At 40.0% G+C, this 26,489-nt stretch overlaps 1 long non-coding RNA gene across 2 annotated transcripts; it reads right to left on the reverse strand.

Annotated features, from left to right (window-relative positions):
• Positions 1-13,036: 13,036 nt before the first annotated feature.
• LOC110208694 (uncharacterized) lies at positions 13,037-21,100 on the reverse strand. Of its 2 annotated transcripts, none has more exons than XR_002324601.2 (3): positions 21,055-21,100; positions 15,548-15,615; positions 13,037-13,644 (listed from the first exon to the last, which is right to left on the reverse strand). It is a non-coding gene; the product is annotated as an uncharacterized LOC110208694 (long non-coding RNA). The 2 variants fall into 2 exon arrangements; XR_013485734.1 differs by having other exon boundaries at positions 13,037-13,715.
• Positions 21,101-26,489: the final 5,389 nt, after the last annotated feature.

Raw genomic sequence — 26,489 nt, forward strand, 5'->3', positions numbered from 1 at the left:
TTTAAAAGGACAATAAGTGAAAATAAAACACTACTCTCTTCTTTCTCCAAAACCACCAGAGTGATAATTTGCTAGATCAGAGAGACAGGTATCCACAACCTCAGTGACATGCAGCATCAAGGTTTTCAGTTATACTCCAAGATCTTTTAGTTCTCCCATGCAAATAAATGGGTATGGGAAAGCAAGACCAGAAATGGGTAAGTGGGACACCTGTGAAGCTTACAATTCAAATCACTCATTCAGAATTGTTGCATCTTTTATGTATATGTGTCCAGTCACGTAGTTTTCAGTCTCTGAGGCCCCACACACATGAAAAGTACACTTCAGACCTTAAAGTATTATATAAACACAGCTACCATTGTTATTCCTGCTGAACCATTTCAGGGTCTATGTCCTATCATTGTCAAGGGTGCCCCAAGACAAACATTTCTAGGTAATGAACTATGGCCTATGTTCTCCCAAGTATCACTACAGAGAAAATCTTAGAGATCTGAGATTTGGTTTCTCTCGTGTCCTCACTCTAGCAAACACATTCCTGGTTCTCATCTCAGTGACATTAGCTTGTCTTATGGGGCTCATAAATATTTTACTTCTCATGTATGTTTGCCCTTTGGTTATTCCTGTGGAATTCTAAGTAGTGACAAGCCCCAGAACTACTACCTTAAAAAAGAAAGAAAAAAAGAAACTAGAAACCTGCTTTTGTCAACACCTCAAGGAGACTTGTCGCTGTTAAAAGAACTCAAATTTGAGGGACTGGTGGTGTCGGTTGTTAGGTGAATGTGCTTGCTGTGTGCTATTTGTGTGAAATGAAGTTGGCAAGAAAAATGCTGGGTGACTGCTATTTCTTTTGGGTTCCTTTAAAAATGAGATGCCTGTCTCCTGAGGGCAAATTCACCCAAATTCTAAATAACAGTCACATTTCAATTCAGACCATTTTGTAGAACACATTCACAAAGCTTGATTTCACTTGTTTTCTTTAACTTATATTGGCACTCAAGTTTCAAGCTAACCAGAATCACTTATTTTTCTTTCTCGCGTCACTGCCCTCATATTCTCCTTTTTCATCTCTGATCAGGAATAAGGAGAAGATAGGCTTGTCTGTTAGCCTTGCTTGGTTGTTTGGTGTTGTTGTTGTTGTTTGGGGTTTTTATTTTTACAGCAAAGAAGGCTAAAATAGCTACACACTTGAAAAAATTGGAGTGCAGCACCTGACGCCGTCGACCCTACCCTCCTCTCAAACATTTTCTCCGACTTCAGTTTTCGTGACACTGTTCGCTCTCAGTCTCCTTTACTAGATCATCACCTGTGTTTGGTCCCATAATGGAGCTCCTTCAATTAATTTCCAAGGCACACTTCTTTTTCTCTTTCTACATTCTCTCTTGATAGCATCAGTAGCGCCAAGGTGTTCCATTTTTATCTTTATGTAGTGACTCTTAGATCTAGCAAGCTCTAATCTCTCTCCTGAGCTCTAATACTGGACCACCAATTGCTTGTTGGACATTTTGTACTAGAAGTCCTATAGGCATTATACACACACACACACACACACACACATACACACACACACACATATATATACATATGCGTGTGTATGTGTGTATGTATATGTATGTGTGTATATATATGTATGTGTGTATATATATGTGTGTGTGTATAATGTGTGTGTGTGTATATATATGTGTGTGTATATATATGTATATATATATACACATACACACACACACACACACACACACACATATATATATATATATATATATATATATATATATATATATATATATAAATTCTATATATCTAAAATGGAACTTAAACTTTTTCCCTCCAAGCTTACTCTTCTTCATAGCTTCCTTATTTCTCTTAAGGGTAGCAGCATGGCTATTGCTTCACAACCTTGGGGTCATCCTTAACTCCGACTGCTTCTCCCTTTCCAATCAGATACCAAGTATGATTGATTCTATATCCACAGTATCTCTCACATCTGTCCTCTCTTCTCTATTCACATGGCCACCACCCTAGTTCATGCCCTCATCACCTCTTATCTGGCTCCAAATTGGTCTCCCTCCAAGCTGTCCTTGCTTTAATCCATTCTCCACACAGCTGTCAAACTGAAAATCCTAAAGAATGGGTCTCACTCCACCACTCCAAGCTGAAGAAACTTCAGGAGAGCCCTACTTGGTTGATTCTCCTATTTTATGTTCCATCCAAACCAGTCTATTTTTTATTCTTCATCAAGCCAAATGAACAAATATTTATTTGTGAGTGACATTCCTTCATTTACCTCCATGCCTTTGACCAGGCTGTACCCTGTACCTGGAATACTCTCCTTTACCTCTGCCTCTTAGAACCCTTTTTTTTTTTTGTTCAGTCTTTTCTCAGTTGTATCCAACTCTTCATGACCCCATTTGGGGTTTTCTTGGCAAAGATTTTGGAATGGTTTGCCATTTCCTTCTTCAGTTTATTCTACAGATGAGGAAGCTGAGGCAAAAAGGGTTAAGTGACTTGCCCGTGGTCACACAGTTAATAAGTGTCCGAGGCCAGATTTGAACTTAGATTTTCCTGACTGTAGGCCTAGTACTCTCTCCACTGCACCACCTAGCTGCCCCAAAAGTATTTATTAATCATCTACTATGTGCCAGGCACTGTGCTAAGTGTTTTACCAATATCATCTCATTTTATGCTTTCAATTACCCTCAGAGGTAAGTGCTATTATTATCCCAATTTTACATTTGAGGAAACTGAAGCAGACAGAGGTTTAAGTGACTTGTCCAGGGTGATAGAGCTAGTATATCTGAGGCTAAATTTGAATTCTGATCTTCCTGACTCTAGGTCCAGCACTCTGTCCACTGCTTCAATTAGCTGTCCCTAAAGAGTGACCAGTGTCCTAAGACCAGGTCAATTTTAGTTTGAAATAACTGAATGCTTCCCCTACCTCTAACCTCATTCCTTCTGAGCCTTTAGATCCAACAATTGTGCTGCGGTTTTACGAATTGTAAATTGGAACAGAGATATTGGCTTAACAAGAATGTCATATGAGTTCACTAATTTGTTAATATTCATAAAAGTGCTGGGGAAGCAAGAGAGCTACACTGGTCAAACATGATTTTAAAAATTCCTTCTACACAGTCATCTTCATTTTTACTTCCTTTCCCCACTCCCCTTCCACCTCCCACTCATCCCCCAATTCCTTCTTTTCTGCCAAATGTTGTGTAGACATGAGATTTATTCCTTACTCTTTTCCATTTTACCTTTGGGGCTCAGAAGTGTGGATTAGCCCATCACAGGGGTGTCATCTTGCATTATTCTCTCAATGGTGCTGCTCTAGATTTTCTGATTTTTGTGTTCTGTTTGTCATTGGAAGGAGTAAGGTTTTTCACTGAGGTCAATTGTTAGAGAGAGAGTGAGCTCAGCATAATAGAAAGGGATTCAGAGCCCGAAGATGTACCTTTGACCCTCAGCCCTGACCCTCGCTATGTAACTTTGGCAAGGCCTTTCACATTGCCAAGGCTGCTGTGAAATGTAGATAACAATCCTTGTGACTGCCTACTTCATAGAGTTGTTGTAAGGAAAGGCATTCGTAAGCCTTTCACTGATTATATACATGTGAGTTTTAACTAACCCTTAGCATCCAATTAAAAAAAAAATTAATGAAAATCTTTCCAAAATATAATGCACAATTTGCTGCCTTCTTAAATAGAGGATATTGAATATTCATTATGTTTATCGATTCAGGCGGGGGGGGGGGCTTCTGTGTCCTTGGGTGCAGCCTTTTGACTGAGTCCAAGTTTTACAGAACAAATCCTTTTATGAAGGGGATTTGTTCTGTGAAGTTTGGATCTGGTCAAAGGGCCACACTTCAGGACCTAGAGGGACATGTGGCCTCGAGGCCGCAGGTTCCCCATCCCTGATACTTAGAACAGGATTGGACTTTTTAGGCAACCTGGTCCAACCTCCCCATTTTACAGATGAAGAAACTGGAGCCCAGAGTGCCTATTCCAAGAAGACACAGTCAGTCAGTCAGCCACGCACGAGTCACAACACCACCCCATGATGCCATTGGTTCTCTTCAAAAATGAAGGATGAGAGGGGACAGCTAGGTGGCACAGTGGATAGAGCACTGGCCCTGAAGTCAGAAGGACCTGAGTTCAAAACCGGCCTCAGACCAAACACCTGACACTTACTAGCTGTGTGACCCTGGGCAAGTCACTTAACCTCAATTGCCTAAAAAAATAAAATACCTCCAGTGAGGGGAAACCCACCAGTGCCTGAGCAAATCCATTCACAGGATCATTGATTTAGAGCTGGCAAGGACCTTAGAGGCTATCGAGTCTAACCTTCTTATTTTACATATGAGGAAACCGAGGCAGACTGTCACATAGACAATAAGTATCTTGGGCAGTATTCCTGTCTCCAAACCCCAACATTCTCTCCACCGTGCATCTAGAGTTCACAAGTTCTTTTTTTTTTTAACAATGGTTTTTAATTTGACTCAGTTCTTTGTTGTTTTTCTGTTTTCCTCCTCATTATCAGGCTGTCAATTGTCTCATTCCTTGTCATCCACTGTCAGTGAATTGCTCCTCAGCACATCCCCACTATTGTTTATAAAGTTCTAACTCCTGAATTGTTATGAACTGAAAGGCCAGTCAACGAAGTGTTTTAGAATTGAGAGGATAGTTGTAAAAGTTTCCAAAAGAGGGCCTATAGACCACTTTATGACACTTATTTCTGGTGTCTAGAAGCCTTTTTCATTTCAATTCAATACAACAAATATTTACTCGATGCCTACTATATGCAAGGCACACTGTTAGGTACTACAAAGAATACACATATAAATAAGAGTTTGTAAGTGCAGTTAGGTGACCCAGTGGATAGAGTGCTGGGCCTGAGACACTTACTAGCTGTGTGACCCTGGGCAAGTCATTTAACCCTGTTTGCCACCATTTCCTCATCTGTAAAATGAGATGGAGAAGGAAATGGCAAACCACTCCAGTATCTTTGCCACGAAAACTCCAAATGGGGTCACAAAGAGTCAGACATGACTTAGACAACTGAACAGCAAAAGAATTTGTAACTACTCTCAAGAGCTGGAGCCAGGTGGGGTGGGAAAGAATCTGAGAGAAAGGGAAAAAGGACAATTCCAATAACATGACAGCTGTAAGGGGCCTTAGTGATACTGTGGTACAATGAAGAGGTCTGGATTTTGGAATCAGAAGACCTGGGTTTGAATCCTAGTTCAGCCACTTACTATCTCTGTGAAGTCACTTCTCTAGCCCTCAGTTTCTTCCTCTGTAAAAAGAAGGGGTTGAAGTAGATGACCTTTAAGCTCCCTTACAATTCTAAATCAGAGATGGCATGAACATCTTTATTTCACACAACATATGAGATAATATATGTAAAGTTCTCAAACCTCAAAGTGCTATATGAATGTCAGCTATTTATAATATTATTATGATTATGAATATTTTTATTACAGATGAAGATGCTGGGACCCACAGAGCTGAGACAACTTGCCCAAATCACTTGTGTGTTTGAGCTCACTTTCTAAGTCAGGTGATAAGAGAAGCCATTAAGGTAGAGGGGGCATTTGAACTAATCTGAAAAGAATGAGTAGGGTTCTAATAGATAGAAACACAAAGAAGAGCATCTCAGGCAGAAGGCATAGAAGGCAAAAAGGCATAGAGAACAAGAAAGTGGGAGAGGGAATGCTCACGTTATTAATCTAGTTTATATCAAGCCCAAGGGCTTTGGGAGCATCATCATCTTCATCACAGTAACAACAGACATTTACACAGCATCCTCACATACGGAACCCCGAAAGCTACTCATAGCTGTGATGCTACAGAGCTACTAATGTCCTCTGGCAATGTCATCTGGCTGCTCTCTACTGGAGGAATGGGCACATGAGAACAGTTTGTTCCAATGGCCATGAAGGCAGCTGAAATAGGCACTATGGAGGGCTTAGAGTTTGGTCAGACATCAAAGACACCAAGGCCACCCACTGCATCCCGAGCCATCACCAGCCATCTTGACTTTTGTCCTGACACTGGATTTCGATGACTCAGGAAGAGAAAGAGAGAGAGAGAGAGAGAGAGAGAGAGAGAGAGAGAGAGAGAGAGAGAGAGAGAGAGAGAGAGAGAGGCTGACAACTGTGCAGCTCTGCCTCACTTAAATCCAATTCACATGCGAGTCAAAACATCGCCTGTGATATCATTAGTCCTCTTGGAAAACAAAGGATGAACAACTGGAGGGAGCATCTCTGTTGTATACATCGTGTCCATTGAACATTTTTGCTAGTTTCTTGGTCATCAAAATGCTCTCTACCACCATCTACTGGACTTCAACTATTTAGGGCCATCATGTTTCTGCCATCTAATATGATACAGTGGATAATTTCGAAATTCCTTTCTCTGGCAAGGAGTGTCACAACTTTTAGGGCAAGACTGCCAGACAGCTAACATCTGGCAGAGTGCTGTAGGCCAAGACTAAGTCCAATCTTTTGATTCCTTTTCTCTGATGTGGACTGGAGGTCCTTGTTCTTATTCAACTATCTGATTTGGGATTAGAAAATTCTTTTTAATTATGATTAAATTTCTGATTATGAGTCTATATTCTCAAAGCCCATTCCAGGGACTCTGCCCCTCCAAATCCCATAAGAGCTATATGGGAAACTAGAGTGATAATTCTTCCCTAGATCCCAAGATTCTTCTTCATTTGAATGCAAATGAAGTTAGAGCAAGAGGGAAAGTAGGCAGGGTCATCAATAACTCAGATTCTTCCTTTATTAATCAGTGCAGTCTTGTGAACAGAGAGTAACCTTGGAACCAAGATGAACAAGGTTCAAGTCTACCTCCTCCTCCTCCTCTCCTCCTCCTCCTCCTCCTCCTTCCTTCCTCTCCTCCTCCTCCTTCTCTCCTCCTCCTCTCTTCTTCTTCTTCTTCTTCTTCTTCTTCTTCTTCTTTCTTCTTCTTCTTCTTCTTCTTCTCTTCTTCTTCTTCTTCTTTCTTTCCTCCTCCTCCTCCTCCTCTCTGTCTGTCTGTCTCCAAAATCTCTTGACTTCTGACTGCTTTCCATCTAGCATAAACTTCACTGGTCCTCCTACTATATAAATAGGCAAGTTTGGTGAGATTATAGAGTATGTGTAGTATAACACAAATATGAATCTAACAAACATTTATTATGTGACTACTATGTATATAGTAGGGTTGCATGGGACCACGAAGGTTGGGGTCATATTTTGCAGACGTTCAAGGGAATTCCAGCCTGAGGAAACTTGGCTTTACCATGTAGACAATGAATGAAGAGCCCTTGGAAGATTTTGAATAGTAGAGTGATGTAATCACAGCTTTGGGCATATTAACATTAATATTAATGTGTAGGATGATTTGGACAGACTGGAGAAAAGTATACTTGTTAGGAATCCATTGCAATAGTCAAATGATAGCAGTGAATAAAAGGCATTAGGAAAGTAGGATATTTAGAGGTAGGCAGAAGAGAAATGTTAAAGATAGGGTCAGAGGAGTACTAAGGGTAGATTTAATGAAAAGTATTTCTGGGTTCTTCCATATTTTCTGGATGTCTATGATTGCTAGAAATCTGTGTTCTTGGTAAGGTATTACAAGCAATAGCTCCACACAGTGATTAGAGTGTTGGGCTAAGAGTCAAGAAAACCTGGGTTCAAATTCCCCTCCAAAAAATTCCTGGATTTATATCCATGGGCAAGATAATCCATGGGCAAGTATTAAGTGCCTTTTATGTACCAGACTGTGCTAGGCACTAGGGATATAAAGATAATGATGAAATTGTCCCTGCCTTCAAGGATTTTACCTTCTATGGATGGAAATGGTATACACACATATTTTATACATTGTATATTATATAATAATTTATAATATCATTATAGTAATAATAACAATAATTATAAATAAAACATGCTATATATTGTTGTTATTATTGTTGTACTATTGTAGTTAACATTTATATAGTGCCTACCATGTGCTAGACATTGCCTTAAGTGCTTTGCAGATGCCTCGTTTGATCTTCGCAACAATCCTGGAAGGAAGGTGCTATTATTATCTCTATTTTACAGTTGAGAAAACTGAGGCAGACAGTAGTTAAGTGATTTGCCCAAAGTCACTTAGCTAGTAAAGTCTGAGGCCACATGTGAACTCAGGTTTTTCTGTCTCCAGGTCCAATAATCTATCCACCATGACCCTGGCTGCCATATATACACACATATGTGTGTGTGTGTGTGTGTGTGTATACACATACATATATATATATACACACACACACACACATATGGTGTTGAAACATCTTTCTGAGCCTCACTGTACTTATCTGTACAAAGGGGACAAAAACAGTGCTTACCTCACAGAACTATTATGAAAATCAAATGAGGTAATATGTGTAAAGCACTTGTAAAACCTTATAAATATGAGCGACTACAGTACTCTGAATCTAGTTTCTAGAGTACTTGTACCAAATCTTAATTTCTCCTTCGTATGCCATCACACACGCACACACAAGCTACCCATCAAAACAACAATAAAAAAGATATTTCTCTACCACATAACATAGAGAGGGAGACAGACAGAGGTTAAGAAAAAAAAGAAAGGAAGAGAAATACAGAGAGTGTACTATTTGAGGTGGTAAAGCATTTCAAATTACTTCTAAAAAACCTTTGATTTTCATAAATTAATAGATTGTTTTCATTCCCTGCCTCCTCCCCTCCCCTATTTAATGCTTGATTGAATCTATTTGTCACAAATGCATTCATGATGTTTTTCTTTAATTTTTTTTTAACCTGCTCTGGTATGCTCCTAATTTTTCTTTGTAGCTTTTAAATGTCTATTTGCACTGTTACTAATTCAGAGACTCAGTTCTCCCTGCCTGCCACTTAAGAGTCTTGCCTATAGTACTTTTGGTCTTTCCTTGTGTTTATGCTATGGACATACCCACATGGCCAAGCCCGGGGTTTTATTTTTTTTCAGAGGATTGTGCCTTCGGTGAGCAATGAGGCAAAACTAGTTACTTTTCTTGTGCCAGAATTTAAATGCCTGTTGTCTACTTAAATGACTTGGTCTTTGTGTGCAAAAAAAGCTCAGTTTTTCTATTGGGCTTTCCAGGACACCTCCACATAATAGGGTAGACATTTCCCCATGCCTTTTTAACAACCCAAAGGGTGAGGGATCCTTGAGGGTATGGAGGGGAGAGCATGGAGAGTGGTCAGTGCTAAGGGGAATTACTGAGGTGAGTGAGAAAGAAATTAGGAGAAAGGTGGGTACAATATATATGCAGTCTGTGTGAAGGAGGGATTGGGAGGAGGGTAAGGGGATTATGTTCAGAGGAGGAGTGGATATGCCCATCCCACATAAAAATAAAGGCATGTCCACTGTCCATTTTCTTTTCCTTTAATAGTTTTCTTTCTTAGTTTTCAGTAACAGCTTTCTGTGCCTTCTCCACATCTTTTTGGCCAGTGATTACATTTCCACTGTCTTGCTAATCCACCTTGGCCTTTTTTTCTCTGAGAATATTTATGACTAGATAGCATGTAGTCATTTTGGTCACACATTAACTTACCTTTGAACACTTTCTATTTCCTCCCATGGCTTTCTTTTTTTCACTGCTTTATACTGTTTTATTTCCCTCTTCATCTTCCCTATTCTTCCAAAATTAGCCCTCCTGACATTTAATGTCTTTAGCTTCCCCTCCTGGCATTGCCTTAATCCTCCCAGGCATAAACACAGCTATCATTACCCAAGCACCTTTGCTTATGTGGGCTTCCATGGCTCCATTTCTTAATACATCCCGGAGCTCTCCAGCAAAGCTAGATATTGCAGCTGTTCCCTATTCTCCCTTGCACAGATGGTTTCCATCAGGGCCTGTCCAGCGTAATGGGGACACACCTATTGTTTAGGTTAGTCTCTGTACTTCAGAGTGTCCTAGTTTACTGTTTGGTATGGTGTGTCCAGATGACCGTCTTTTCCTCCCTTTTGTGATAGCATCAACCATGCCCGAGCTGCTGTAACAGTACATCCTACAGGCATAGCAATGAATTCCCTTTGGATTGTTAAAAGGGGAGGAAGGCACTAAAGAAATTCACAGATTGCTTTCTAATGTGCTACATATTCTGACATCCCTGAAATGTACACGTGGAATGTACACGCTCTTCTTGCAAGCTTGTCACTTTCAAGATGCTCAGTTTGGGTCTGCTCTCTGCTGTGTTTGGGGTGCTTTATTCAGCAGAAAGCTGGAAAGCCACAGTTGATGGACAAGTCCAAAAGATTGATGCACAAATTGGGGCTGTTTATGCTTCAAGCCTTCTGGAAGAGTGGAAAAATACTCACCTCTCCTGAACATTTGCTCTGCTACCATTGCCAAATTATCTAACAACCAGTCCCTATCCAATTTGACAGCATGGTATTTATTTTTTTTTTTAAATTATGCATTGTGGTGTCTGTTTCTGCCTATGACAGGTTCCTTATAATAATAATACTTTGCCTTTATGTAGTTCCCTTTTATTCCAGAATCTCAAAGTGCTTTTGAATACCATCACCTCTGTGAAATTTCATAGACAGGCAAGCAGAGACATAGATTAAGTCATATGAATAGCAGAGTTGTTCCAAGGGCTTGGGGCAGCACTGGGCTGCCAGCTTCCAGGAAGGTATTTTATCTCCAGTTCAGTGCCCTACTATATCACTGTTCTTTCTTTTCTACTCCCTAAGAGCTAGGGGAAACTGCCCTGCCACCAGCCCACGTAGCTCTCTCTCCCTTCCAACCCTCTCCAATTGGCTCCCTCCTATCATCACAGTATCCCTCCCCTGTACCCCTCACCCACTTGAAAAATGGTGCTAGGGACAAGTCCAAGGTCATCATCAGATCGAAGACAATGACACGGTGTGGTAAAAGGAGATTGCCTGGGAACCTGAAATCCCAGTTTGCCCTCCTGAGGTTCACTGGTGATTTCCTGTGGGATCTCGGGTGAAGCATTTATCTTCCCTGAACTGCTTTTTCCTTAATTGAAATACAGAGAGAATAAGTGTCTTGCTTGCCATTTATTGACTTCACGGGGTGGCCTGGGACATGGGGCAAGGAATAGGAATAAGATTTGCACAGAAAACTAGAGCCTTTCCTAAAGAACGGTAGCAAATTGTTGGGGGTACTCCTTGTCTAAATGTCCCCTTTCCATGAACACAACTGAGATCCAATAATATCCACTAATTCTTTCATTTATAAGAGAGAAGCAGAGTGAAGCAGGTGAAAGAACCCAGCCCTGGTGCCCAGAGACCTCTATCAATTACCTGTTTAAATGAACTCGGGCATTTCGCTTGCTTTTTTGTCTCTCTTTCCTCAGTTGCCAAACGGGGATGATGATAATACATATCCTTACCCCTACAGGGTTGCAGTGAAGACCAAGTTAGATAAATAAAAAAAATATTTATTAAATACTTAGCTATGTGCAAAGCACTACGCTAACCACTGGGAATACAAAAAAAGTAAGACCATCCCTGCTCTCAAGATGCTCATCTTCTAACAGCACAAGACAATATATACGGAAGGTTTCAGCTGCACATCAGATGGAAAGGTCCCATAGTCCTTAGGGGGCAGCAGCAAGGCAGACAGTAATACCTCTTCTTTAATGTTATAATCAGTTTCTGGTATTGGACCATGTGGCAGTGCTAAGGACTTGGGTAGCGAGAATTATCTTTCCTGAGTCTTCAGTAGCAGTGGCTGGAGCACCTGCAGGAGCAGTGGCCAGGTTGCATATCCACAGGGGTTGTTTCCCAGAGTGATGGCTGAAGACATTGGGCTGGAAGCATTACAGTTTCCAAGGGTCTTGGGTTCAGCATCCTGGGATGTCTCCAACCGGGTCTGAGAGGAGATGGTGGTCAAGGTGTTGGGGGTGGTTTGAGTTGCCTGGTATATGTTGCCTCTTGTCTTTCAGGGTATCTTGCTGCATCAGCTAAGCTGGCTTGCCTGCCCTGTGTGACAGTTGATGGGAATGACTGGTCCCTTCTTTCTTTCTTTTTTTTTGTTTTGTGAGACAATTGGGGTTAAGTGACTTGCTCAGGGTCACACAGCTAGTAAGTATCAAATGTCTGAGGTTGGATTTGAACTCAGGTCCTCAGGGCTGGTGCTCTATCCACTGTGCCACCTAGCTGCCCCTGACCCTTCTTCATAGGAATTGCTGCTTCCCTAGATGATGGCTGTGAGGTCCGGGCTGGAAGCAGGACCAGATGGGGAAGTGGGAGGCAGGGTGCTGCCATTTCTAGGGCTTCTGTGCTGATCTGATGTATATGAGAGGATATATATGATAGCTCTGCATGAATTATAAAGCACTATAGAAATGTAAACTGGCATTTTTATTGTATGTCTGAGTAAAAATTGAATAAACATTTCAGCTTTGATCCTATTACCATTACATCTGTATTTTGAACTGGGCTTATATGTGTGTGATTATCATGTGGCACGGTTTGAGGTGGCAAAATGTATCAGGGCACCCCTATTTGCCCTCCAGTGCAATGGAGGTAGCTTGTCACCAAGAATGTCTACTCTTGGAGACATTTGTTGTGGGGCAAGCACCACTACTGGTTAATAAAAAGGTGGGCGGGGGGCAGGAAGCACAGGTAACCCAGGAAGGAAGATGGAGAGAAAGCCCATTAGCACGTGAGTAGCCATCTTTCTTCTTGTTGTTGTTAAGTTGTTTTAGTTGTGTTCGACTCATTACCCCATTTTGGGGTTTTCTTGGCAGACATACTGGAATGGTTGGCCATTTCCTTCTCCAAGTCATTTTACAGATGAGGAAACTGAGGCAAACAGGGTTAAGTGACTTGCCCAGGACCACACAGCTAGTAAGTGTCTGAGGGCTGGATTTGAACTCATGAAGATGTTTTCCTGATTCCAAGCCCCATGTTCTCTCCACTGCATCACCTACTATCAGAATAACTGAATTTTCAGTTTGGGTCATGATTGTTTGGATTTCCTTTGGGTATCAATCTATAGTCATAAGACACACAAAAGAAGCCTACAAAATTCATTCAGTTATTCAACAATCATTTATTAGACCCACTGTGCCAGGTTTTGTGGGATAAACAAGAGAGGCATGGTGGCTGCCTTAGAAGAGCTGACATTTTGCCTAGGCAAGCACATGCCATTTTGGAGAGCCTACCAGTGGGACACAGGACAGGTCATTTTTGACTGAGTGAGCCCATAAAGGTCTGTATCAGGAAGGTACAATAAAGTATATGGAATGCCTCAATGGAAGATTCCTGGCAACTGAGCATCTGGGAATGGGGATGAGGAGGACAGGGTGCTAAAAATAGTGAGACTAGAAATGAGTATGCTTCCCTTCTTGTCTGTCCCCATCAGCTTGATCTTCCATTGTCATTTCCCTCGGGGCAAAGATTCCCCATTTCACTCGATTGCAGGGAGAGTGCCTGGCATACAGCGCCATGTGCAGAGAGGCAGCGCAACAAAGCTTTTTGATTGATAGTTGTACTTTGACAGTCTGTGTATCTTTTTTTTTCCTTTTTGCCATTTCCTTTGGTTTATTAAAAGCAGAATCTTGAAATATCGAAATTTATTTTAATTCCCATCACATGCGAGTTCTGAGTTGCTCACGTTTCTGACTAGATTCCATCCAAGCTGGGTTTCAGCAAACAAAAGCAAGACGTTATAACACCTGCATATGCTGTACTCTACATTTCACAATGACACTGCAAGGACCAAATGAGATAACATATGGGAAGTGCTTTGTAAGATTTAGAGCACCCTATAAATATTAGCAAGTATTATTATTAAATAATAAGAGGATCACTGACTGAGAGTGAGAAGCCTCAGAAGCCATTAGAATCAAACCATTAGTTTTACAGATAGGGAAACTGAGGCAATGGAGGTTAAATGACTTGCCCAAAGTCACAAGGGCAATAAGAATCACAGCCAGGGTTTGAATACAGGTCCTCTGATTGTATCTAGTTCTCTTTCCACTGTGCCAGTACATATAATATGCGTTGCAAATTTTAAAGCTCTATATAATTGTTATTAATAGACCCCACCAGTTCTCTGGCTGGATGAAAACTGGTTTAAAAACCTTCATAACTCCTGAAGTTCCTTGTTGGACTCTGCTACCTGGGCGGACAGAAGGAGCCTTTCATCAGCCAGGGTACGGAATTGCAGAGTGAGGTCCCTGGACAGCCAACAGGGGAAATGCTGAGGGTGTTTCCAATTTAATTCAATTAATAATGTTATTTTTCCCTGGCAAAGACTAGGCTCAATGTACTCTAAACCTTCTTCAAAGAAACTTCTCCAACTAAAGGTTTTAAGCCTGGTCCAAAATTAGGCAGAAAAAAAAGTGGAGAGAGAATGTTAAATGAGAGAAAGTCAATATTAAAAGAAGAAAGAAAGAAAGAAAGAAAGAAAGAAAGAAAGAAAGAAAGAAAGAAAGAAAGAAAGAAAGAAAGAAAGAAAGAAAGAAAGAAAGAAAGAAAGAAAGAAAGAAAGAAAGGAAGGAAGGAAGGAAGGAAGGAAGGAAGGAAGGAAGGAAGGAAGGAAGGAAGGAAGAAGGAAGGAAGGAAGAAAGAAAGAAAGAAAGAAAGAAAGAAAGAAAGAAAGAAAGAAAGAAAGAAAGAAAGAAAGAAAGAAAGAGCATGTAAACACCTAGAGAACACATCCAAACAAGTCCCAATGTATCTGCTGCAACATAGCCCCTCTGGTCAAAAGCCTTTATTTCATTGTCCTATTGGCCATGACTCCAGCCCTGCTTGAACTGCAAGAGATGGGGTTTGGAGAGCTGCCTATCAAAGAAACGGAGCTTGTCCCCTATTTGTAGTGCTAAGGCAAAACCAACCCCAGCAAAGTTCACTCAGTGTGGCATTTATTTATCTCTGGCTCCAGCTCAATCTCAGGCAGGCAGAGAGCAGAAAGTCATTTTTTAGGATTGGGATGCTGGGAAAACTCCTATGACTTGGGAAAGCCATCTTCACAAAGGGGAGGAATTTCCCCCTTCCTTTTTTAAAAGCAATTTAGGGTGTTTCTCTTTTTAAATCTTTAAACTTTTGGTTGTGAAAAGGACCACACCCTTGCTCCCAACTACATTGCCCAGGTGATGTCTGCATAGGAGAGACATAGATTGGCCTCCACATTGGACCTTGTTTCTCCCCCCTCCACAGCCATGTTCAGGGATCTGGCTATACAAGGCTGCCCTCGTTTTCAGTTTTCTGGGAGCCATCGCTCTCCCTTTCATGTTCAGCTGCTATATAACCTTTTATGGGTTTTTTTTTTCAATCTCGCTTGAGTTTCACATCTGTTTTAACAGTACTTTGACAACCAGAAAACAGAACTGTTTACCCAGTTCACAGCTGCTGGTAATGCCGGGGAACCAGCCAGAAGGGACTGTTTCTCTGGTTAGCTCATCCTATGGAATGGAACCCTCTACAGGGTTTGTTGAAAGTTTTTGTTTCAGTTGGAGCAGTATCAAAAGTCCCCACATCTGTGAAGTTCTTGGACTCCATCCTCCTTAGCAAATCAAAAGGCCAAGGCCACAACTCACTTATTCCAGCAGCCTTTCAGATGGTTCCCATTGGTGGCACATCATGGCCTTTTCAAATACAGCAAGAACTGTGGAGAAAAACAGTCAATCATAGAATATACAATATATAGAACCACTCCCTCCATCATAAAAGTTTGTCATTAGCTGAATTTGGATCTACCACCAGAATATTTCCAAAGGGAGGGGGAGGGAGAAACACTATTGTACAATTCATAGAAACAACGTAGTATGGTGGAAAGGGCACTGATCTTGGAGTTGGGAAAGCTGACTTATAACTTCTGGGATCAGAAACCTGATAGAATGGAAACTGGAGAAGGAAAGCGACTATGTCATTTCTGTTTGTGCATCCTAGACAGCACCTCTCATACTGCAGCTAGGATAGCAGTAGATAGACCATTGGTCCTGGAGTAGGAAAGCTCTAAGTTCAAATCTAGTTGTGGACATTCACTGGCTGTGTGACCCTGGGCAAGTCACTTAACCTTTGCCTGCCTCAGTTTCCTCAACTGCAAAATAATAGCACCTGCCTTTCAGAGTTGTTGTGAGGTATTTGTAAAGTGCTCAATGCAGTGGCTGACACATAGTAGGCATTATTTCTCTCCTGGTACATAGTAGGTGCTTACTAAATGCTTGCTGACTGAGTGATTGGGTATTAATTCAGTTCCCTCACTAGCTATTCTAAGTGATCTGGGCAATTCTCTGAGCCTTACTCTCCTCAATCCACAAAAATGGGAATATTACATACTACCCACCTCACTGGGTGGTTTGGAGGAAAGCACTTTTGTAAACCTTTAAAAAGTACCATAGAGATATGCCATTATCTTTACTATTATTTAAATGATAGATTTTACAGCTTTTAAAGTGCATTTTCTAAACATTATCACACTTGAATATCACAACAGTACTGAGCAGAGCAAATATTAGCCTTTTTTTTTTTAAATGAATGAATATACTAGGACCCAGAGATGTTAATGGACTAGCTTCAGGTCACACAGTGGCAAGACACAGAGAGCCTTGCCTTAGTTTTCAGGTCTTCTGATTCTTTTGGCAATGCTTTTTCTCCTATACCCTATGGAACTAATCACAGGCTCATAGACTAAGAACTAGAAGAAACTTCCTAAATCATTTAGCCCAATTCCCTCATTTTACAAATGAGGAAACTGACACCCAAGGAGGAAGAGTGAGTGGTCCAAGGTTATATACTGTTTGTGTGTGTCTAACATGCATCTATTCAGTTTGAACCTAGGTCTTTCGACTCCAAATCCAGTGTTCTTCCCACTATGACAGACTGCCTGTCACTTTACCTGATAAAATATAATTAGCCTATTACTTAGGACTAGATTCTAAAATAACCCAGTTGTACTTTAGAAATTCCAGTATCAAGAATCCGCCAAATAATTCTGTCCAGAGCTCCCCTTTAGCACTCTGTAGGGTTTTTTTTTTTCATTTAGAAGCAAGGTTAGTTGGTTTCATTGTATTTTGGGGAGGGGCGCATAGTATGGGGGGATGTGCAGACCTGTGGTTTCATCAGTATAAATAACTTGTAAGTTTGGAAATGCCCTCCAATTAATCAGTCAATAAATATTTATAAAAAAGCCTACTGTGTGCTGGACACTGTGCTAAGTGGAGGGATATACAAAAAGGCAAAAGACAGGCCCCGCTCTCAATGAGCTTACTTATACTCTAAAGGAACTATGCAGATCAACAACTCATGTGTAAAGTATATACAGTAAGAGATAGTTGTTTAGGGCACTTAGAGATTAAATGACTTGCCCATAGCCACCAAGCTTGGAATATGTCAGAAGGCAAGACTCTGTGAAGTCTTCCTGAATTCCAAGGCTAGCTCTCTGCCTACCACTTTCATATAACTTCTTACATTACAGAAAATGTTTGGATATTTTTCACTGGAGCATTTCATTCTAGTAATTAAGTTAGGCTCTTAATAGCATAAAATTTGGTATGTTGAGGAAGTTGTGGGATTTCAAAAATTCCTGGAGCTGATCTGACTTTTCCTTCTCAATTAGCTAACATGTTTATATAATCAATCTGTTTTCACTGTAACTTTTAGAGTTTACTGTGGTATTCATGTTTCAAGAGGCTTTTCTCAAAGTGCCTTAAAGGCATGTCTATACTAAACATTTTTTTAATTTTTTTGCTGATGGCTTTATTGATTAGTTCAAAAATCAGTAATACACTTTAGTTGGCAAATCTGTTAAAAGTCCTCAATTTTATATTTTTAAGGGTCCAACAAGCTTCCATGATATGGAAATGCTTATTTACTTTATAAAATCTCCTTTGGGACCTGAAAAGTAGCTGTAGTTGTAGAATCCTTTATGCCTGAGTTACCAGAGCTCAAGTATCTGAAGACTTAGAAGTGATTTGACAGGTTAGCTTTTCCCCTCTTCATTGTGGGTATTCCCCGCCCCCCCCCCCTTAAATGACATGATTGATGTTGAGAAAATTCAGTGGGTCTTTTTGGTTGGAGAGTTTGAAGCTGATATGTATAATGTGTTGATTATTCTCTATGTATTTGTTAGCCAAGTGAGGAACTACTGCCTCAATTGCCTCCATTAAGAGAAAGTTTTTGGCTGAGTCACCCACATTTTGCAGATTCTCATATAAAAATGTTTTCATGACCTTTTTCCAAGACTCTGTGAGCCAGACTCTACCAGATATAAAGGCAAGGCATGTGTAGAGGCGTTATTTAATTTTTCAGGCTACTAATGAGCAATTTATAATACAATTTTCCTAGGATTTTTTTTTTATTTTGAAGGAGTAGTTGAGTTTCTTGAGTCTAATCCTGTGATTTTGTAGGTATTAAGAACTCCTAACACGGAAACTGTTCACCAAAGCAGATCAACAACTCTTCTGTAACCCTTCATGGGCTGGCTAGGCAGGAAGAACTTCCAGGACAGTCATCCTTCCCTCCTGCCTCCCCTTAGGAGGACAGATGTGGTTGTTCACACTATTTTGGTGAGCTGGGAGTCCCTAGGTATAAGGCTTCTGATGAGATGAAGGACTATCTGCTCTGCTGCTAGATGCTATAAACCACTCACCATTGTCGTCAAACCTGGTGGAGAACCCCGAACCTTGCCATCCTACCTACAGTTGAAAACTTCTGTATGTATTGTCTTCCCAAATCAGAATGTTAGTTCCTTGAGAACAGAAACCATCTTTTTTTTCTCTCCCTTTGTGCACATAATAAGCATTTAATAAATGTGTTCCTATTCATTTGTTCATTCATTTTAGCCTTAGAATGCACATAGTAAGCATTTACTAAATGCTTTCTCATTCATTCATTCAAAGCTTCCAGGGTACAGAGTGGTTAAGAGCCTTGTTGATGATCACACAGTTATTATGGGTCAGAGTCAGGATTTGAAAGCAGGTCTTTGAGAATCCAAGCCTTGTCTATTATGCCACACCACCTCTCTGTACCTTAGGGTACAATATGAAGTATAACGAAATAACGTATATAAAAATGATGTTCTTGATCCTCCATCAATAGAGTATTTTGAAATGTTTTATAAAAGTGGGGCTGATCCCTGAAGTTAAGTCAAGAATGACCTGCATCCTTGAACTCTTACTTTCCTGGTTCTGGTTGCACAGGCATTGCTCCTAATTCTGCCTGTCAAGCAGAACAAGTCCAGTCACTTATTCAAAAAGCATGCCTTTAAATTCTTGATGGTAGCTCTAATATTACCTCTTCCCCACCCCAAGTCTTTTGTTCTCCACTCTAAATATTCCCAGTTCCATGATCTTGCCCTCATTGGTAACTAGGCAAATAGGCTAACCAATGTTAAATGACACTCCAGCAAACATCTGACATGCCATCATTTCTCCATCTTCAAGCACATTATTTCCCATTGATTTGGGGGTGCTAACACTATGAACGCTTTTTGACTTGCAGAAAGCCTAATCACTATGTTTGGGTAGAGAGCAAGCCTAAAGAGAAGTTATCTCTATATAAGGACAAGAGAATTATTTGGAGATATTTACAAACAGTGCTCCATTTGTAAGCAGATCTTTAACTTTAAAATTTTGCTTCTCTTTTTTTTATTACTGCCCATGGCAGTATTATAAATACTTGTTTTAACTGTGCATAAACACAGAAATACCACAGATCTGAGTACCCTTCAACCTTCACCTCCCTCAGTCACTCTTTATAGAAGTTAGCCAATTGTAAATATATAGCATGGCATGTGTATGAACACAGTTATGTCAACTACTCTATCAGAAATGTGTCCAGCTCACAGTTGAGCAGTTCAAGCTTTCACACCTCAGCAGCTGAAACTGTTGATAAGACATAGTTATAGATAAGGGCAAAAACATAGAGGCAAAGTCATTTAGAAGTGGAGAGGGAGGAGAATAATTATTTCACAATGCCTTCCTTCTTTCTTTCCCTTTTCTTCTCTCCCATGTATATTTAATAAACCTATATCTGTATTTAATTGCTACCAGTGGGCAAAGTAGGCATCAGTAAAGCTGCCTGGCCTATTAGGATTGTCATTTGTTACCACTCACTCATTACCTCTGCCTTCTGCAGAAAATGAACCCAGTTCCTATGTACTTCTAGACAAATTTGTATGTCTAACACACAATCTCTTGGCTCAGCCCCCACCTAATTAGCTGATCTCTGCTTTCCTTCACAGCTGTCAACCAAAAGCATTTGTGGAAAGCAGTGTATCTCAGTAAATGTTTTAATTGGGTTAGGTACAGGGACAATAAATTGTAAACAATAAATACATATATTTCAGAAATGGCAACTATCTCTGTTTTCCCCATCACTTACAGAGAAGAGTTTTACCCTTCTTTAGGATGGAAGAAACGAAAAGTTCAAGGGCTTAATGTAAACCTTCCAATTCTTTCTAGAACAGGAAGGGAATAAACTTCGAGCTGTTTATACACTCCACACGTCTGATCATTTTGTTTGGGATGCCTCTCACTTGGTTACTCATGGATGTTGGTTTTTCTGCTAGTAGAATGGAAAGATTATGCATTGGCACAGAGATGTGTCAAATTACAAGTTTTAATATCTTAAAGAAGTCAATGCCCTACTTGAGAGATTCTGTCTATAAATACATATATTTGAACAGATATTCTTACTATATGAAAATATGTATATACCTATGTACTACACATATATTAAGGAAAAGTCCATTGAACACACAAAATACTAGAGAATGAAATGATATGAAGAAGCAAAATAGATATTTAACAACCTCCTTTCTTCCTCTACTCCCCTAAATTTTCTTTTAGTCTGCTCTTACTAGTTGTTACCACTCCTTCATTAGCTGATTCTGCCATCTTCTAACGAGAACTTTAGATGAAGGGCCCATGTTGGGCTGGATTAGATTTGGGAAAGAGCCAAGAGAAGTTGCCACGTTAGACATAGAGAGGCCTGATGCCACCACCTTCACTTGTTCATCACTCCAAAGGTCATCGTTCTCAACATAGACTCAAAAGAAAGAATACGTTATTGGGTTGGAGAGAAAGGGTAGAGTACCACAGACCTATCCTCACACATACTTTTTCTTCTCTCAACTGACTCCTCTTCACTATGTCTACCAATACAACAGGAAGTGGTTCTGTGGTGATGTCATAATGGGTACCCACACCACAAGTCACCAATTCTTAGATCCAAATCATGAGGGAAGAATGTTCAGTTGAAGGAACAAGAGATACTTTAATAGTGGCATTGTAACCTCTACTCACCTGAAGTTCTATTTTCAGTTTGTATTCAAAGAAGACATATATCCAAATGGCCTAGGCCCTCTTCATCACTAAAAGGCATAAGGGATAGGGAACAGGGAAGGAGGAGTAGATTCTGATGTGGGTAATAGTCTTGGTTCAAGAACTCTCAGAATCAACACAACCTGGTGCGCGTAAGAACACAGTAGCAGTCCTCCTTCTGCACTAAGAAATGGTTGAAGACCTAACTAAATTTAGGATAGTTAAGCAACAGGTTGCCCCAAGGTATACTTATTGCTTGTGCCACTGGAAGACTGCACGCACTCTTTATGATCATGAGGTTTTATTATGTCTATTTACCGATGTTATGTTTATAGGCTGCAGCACAGGTCCAGACCAAAAAAAGAACAAAAGAAACAGCACAATCTCAGTACTCAGAAGTAAACACTAAGGAAAAATAAAAATGAAGAAGGAAAAAAAAATCCTCCTTCAAAATGATCTCCAAGGTCCCTTTCAGGACTAAAATTCTGTGACTTTGATGCCAGGTTGGCAGGTTGAGTGGTAAGGTAATAGGAATAAGACTTGTCTGCTTCATGATATTAATCTCACTACAGAATTCACATTAACACTACAGTTATGACTGAAATGAAGTTTCCATTATTATGCTCAATCCATCTCTTTTTCTTTCTGTTCATTCTGTTTTTACTGACAGTTCACTTCTTTAAAAAGAATTCTCCTCAGACTGAAATTTTCCTTGTTTGACATCAGCCCAGTGGTAAAGTGTTTGGAAGGCTGGAGTCCAGTTTGCTCAGTGATGAAGGAAAACATTATATCCCTTCATAAAGTAAAAGTTTTCCCTCCTTCTTTTCTCCTCCTTTCTCTCCTTTCCCTCTTTCCCATCTTCACCTTTTATTTCAAATTTTAGTTAGGTGCCTGGGCTCCTTCCTCCCCAACAAGATTACTAATAGTCAAGATTGCATATATGTACAAGACAAGACAATGACTTGATATCAGACTTCTTCCTCGGCTAATATCCATTTCTGATTTTTTTCTTTCCATTTCAAGAGGGGAGATTAAATGTAGCATTAAAACAATGTCAAGACTGATCACTTAAGTGCCGTATGGATATTACCACAAGCACTTTAACTGGGACACTTAAAAATATTAGGCTGCACTTTAATTCTCCACTCAGGATCTACTTCATTTTTTCATTGAGATGGCCCTGCATTCTCCAAGGCTGGACCAGAGGACTGCAAGTATGGTCAGCTCCTGCTAAGCAAGAAAGGCTAGCAGGGGCCCAGTGATGAACCATTTGTAGGTAATCTAGGGACCAGCTGAATTAAGTCCACAGAGGAGCATCTCTAAAAGATACCAATCACCAAGGGATGAATATTTTCAACTATAGCACATTATTGTAGAAGGGTTGTAACTCACTTCAGTGTCACACTTGTGAAATCACAGAACCTTGAAGCACTAAAGTATATATATGTACATGGACACATGAAATGTATAGGTTTAAATGATGACATGAATAAATTTAGATTTATAAGTCATAGTATTTGCACTCAACTATTTGCATGGATCTGTGATACCTCCAAACTGGGTGCTTCCAATGATGTAGCTTACAAATAATCCATACCTCACTATCCTGTGTGACTTTTGTCTGCAGCTTCCCATAAGTTTGCTGTAAGGGCTGGGAGCCTTGTTTGATTTCTCTTGACATTGAGAAGATAAAGAAATTGGCTTGTCCATGTGTTATTCCTTCTTGTCTTGTCATGTGGCCAGCCCATTATCTCTACCTATTGTTGCTCAGTTTTGTCCAACTCTTTATGACCCTGTGGATCATAACATGCCAATACTGTCTGTAGGTTTTCGTGGCAAAGATACTATAGTGGTTCACCATTTCCTTCTCCAGTAGATTAAGGCAAAGAGAGGTTAAGTGACTTGCCTAGAGTCACACAGCTAGTAAGCGTCTGAGACTGGATTTGAATTCAGGCCTTCCTGACTCCAAGCCCTACACTCTCTCCACTGAGCCATCTGACTGCCTATCATACATCCCCATAATGAGTTCATTTCCTCCTGTTCCTCTTAGCTATATGTTGTACTCATTAGATATATGTTGTAGCCTTCTCACAGCCATCATGCGCCTCTCTGTGTCCTCTGTGAAATATTCATGTTCAGGTCTTTATTGTGTTCCCTGTCACACAGTTATACAATACCACTCCTAGAATACTGATGTTAAAAAGATACACCTTTGTTTCCAGGAGAAACGTGGTGTCAGTGAAGCGACTTTGGAATTTCCTGAAGGCAATGTTCTCTTCCTCTTCTTTAATTCTGGGCCCAACTCGCTATCTGTACTGTGTATCCTAGATATAGATTCTATGGAAAATTCTATAGGTTGTCCATCCAATTTTATTTCATAGTTTAGGCAATAGACATTCTTCATCCACTTGGTCTTTTCTTTGGAGGTCAGACCAAATGCCTTTGACTGGTCACAAATTTCTCCCTCAAGGCTTTGTCATGTTTTAAGGTTTGATGGAACTAAAATAAAGCCATGTGCAAACAGGAACATTCCACAAGGAATCCCTCTTAAATTTGTGCATGGGATCTCCTCCATCACAGTGGTAAGCATCTCTGGAAAGCAGCTGTCTCCTTTTTTATGCACGGTCTGAAATTTATGATCAAATGGTCTTTGAACAAACTTATCTCTGTTGTTATCTCTCACAGATCGTTGAATAATTTTGATGTATAGATGGAAGACACCTGGCTGAAAAGGAGCCTGTAAGGTATGTTTTCCTTTACTGAATCAAATGCTTTTTCATAACCAACAAGCATAATAAGATCATGCATTTTCTACATTTTTCAGTCGATTATGATGTGGTAAAAACCTGCTTCATTGTAAAATAGCTCTTGTGAAAGCATGCCTGTTATACTTTCCTCTTTCAGATACCTTCCGAAATGATGCTTCAGCACCCTCTGAAACATTTCACCCCCAGGACAGATATCCATAGTTGGTCCAGGACAGCTGCTTTCCCTGTCTTTATTTTTTAGTCTTATTTCTAAGTCTTCTATAAGCACATCTGGTTCTGTGATGCTAGATTCCAAGTGTGGTGGTTTGAATGTCCTTGGTGGTTAAAACAGTTTGTATTAAGATCTTTGCACATGATTTCCATTTTTCTTCCGTTTGTTGTTCTCCTTCCACATTCATCCTTAAATGCCCTTAGGATTTAAGGATTGTATTTCCATACGACATCTACATTTTACATTTACATCATATACATATTTTACATTTACATCAATACCTCAAGGATCTGTGGTTTCATTAGTATAGGTACCCTCTACACTAATGAGACTGCAATGCCTCTATGTCTTAGTAGATGTTTGAGACTTGCTATGGCTGAAAAATTCATCACTCTGTGGCTATGATTCAGCAGTCAAAGATGATGAAGCCCTCTGAATTTAGTCAGGCTCATCTTCATATAATAGTCCTACAGCCCAGTGACTGGGTCCCTCTTCAAAGCCTTCTCAGGATTTTCCAGACCTTATGGTCTTCTAGCCTAGCCTTTGAGAACCCAGCTGGGGATCCCTCCACGCCTTAATGAGACATTGGAATAAGATTGCAGTAGAAAAAAGAGACGGAGACCGTGAAATATCAAGAGACAGACAGAGACAGACAGAAAGAGAGACACAAAGAGAGAGACAGAGAAAGAAAGAGAGAAGAGAAAAGAGAGAGAAAGAAAGAGAGAGAGACAGAGAAACACCCTTTCCAACAGTACAGAGAGTAATCCATTCATGTCTTGTTAATTTTATAACTCTTGTTCATGTCTTTTCCTAAGCCTTCCACAGGGGGTCTACTCCATGTGCAAAGGGACTTCCTCTGAAACTCTTAGGTTGTAATGGAGCATATGGATATTAGTCATTCCTCAATCTTGCTATGTGACAGGCCCATCTCCTTTTCTAATAATACATTTTTGGGGGGCAATTGCGGTTAAGTGACTTGCCCAGGGTCACACAGCTAGTAAATGTCAAGTGTTTGGTCTGAGGCCGGATTTGAACTCAGGTTCTCCTGACTTCAGGGCTGGTGCTCTACCCACTGCACCACCTAGCTGCCCCCAATACATTTGTTTGATAACATATCAAATACATCTTGTATGCTGTTTTCTCCTGAGCAGTTTTCAACTGATAATGCTGGGCAGGCTGCTCATAAACCCACCATGGCTTTCTTCTTAATTTTTGTTGTTGTTGTCTTTCCATATAAATGTCTTGATTTTTTCTAGTTCTTTGAAGTAGCCCATTGGCATTTTGATTGATATATAATTAAATATATAAATTAATTTGAAAAATAGTGACATTCTCACCATATTGGTTTAAGCTAGTCATGTGATTTAGCTGTTTATTTCTTTCATCATTATCATTTAAATAAACTTATTTCTATAATTTGTTATTTTGTTATATATTTGTTATATATATATAATACATATTTTGTTATGTATAATTTATCCTTCAATTCAAACAAAATCAGAAACTCTCTGAAACAGATCTGACAGTTCAGTTTATCATCTTGTCCTGAGATTTATAAGTCACATTTATTTCCTTCTTTATTTCATCTTGTAATATGTTAATTTCACAGCTCTGTGGTGCTGCAGTGGATAGAGGGCTGGACTTTGAGTTAGGAAGGCGGGAGTTCAAATCCAGTAACTAGCTATGTGGCCCTGGGCTAGTCACTTAATCTCTCTCTGCATCAGTTTTTTTATCTGTAAAATGGGAATAATAATAGCACTTACCTTCCAGGATTGTTGCAAAGATAAAATTAAATAATGCTTATATGGTGCTTTGCAACCTTTAATAATAATAACAATAACAATAAAACCTTAAGTAAATGGTAGCTATTGCTGTTGTGGCAGCTAGGTGGCGCAGTACAGCACTGGGCCTGGAATCAGGAAGACTCCTTCCAGAGTTCAAATCTGACCTCAGATACTAGTGGTGTGACTCTGAGCAAGTCACTTAACCTTGTTTGCTTCAGTTTCCTCATCTGTAAACTGAACTGGAGAAAGATATGGCAAACCACTCCAGGAACTTTGCCAAGAAAACCCCAATGGGGTTAGAAAGAGTCAGACATGACTGAAAAGTGACTGAATAACAACAATGCAATGTATGTGTGTGTACACATATGTGTGTGTATGATATACTATATCATATAATAATATATAATATAACAAAATATAATACCATGTGTAATATAATGCTATATACTATA

The sequence above is a fragment of the Phascolarctos cinereus genome, unplaced genomic scaffold (genome assembly GCF_003287225.1).
Source record: "Phascolarctos cinereus isolate Bilbo 61053 unplaced genomic scaffold, phaCin_HiC Scaffold_4;HRSCAF=312, whole genome shotgun sequence".
Classification (NCBI taxonomy): Eukaryota; Metazoa; Chordata; class Mammalia; order Diprotodontia; family Phascolarctidae; genus Phascolarctos; species Phascolarctos cinereus.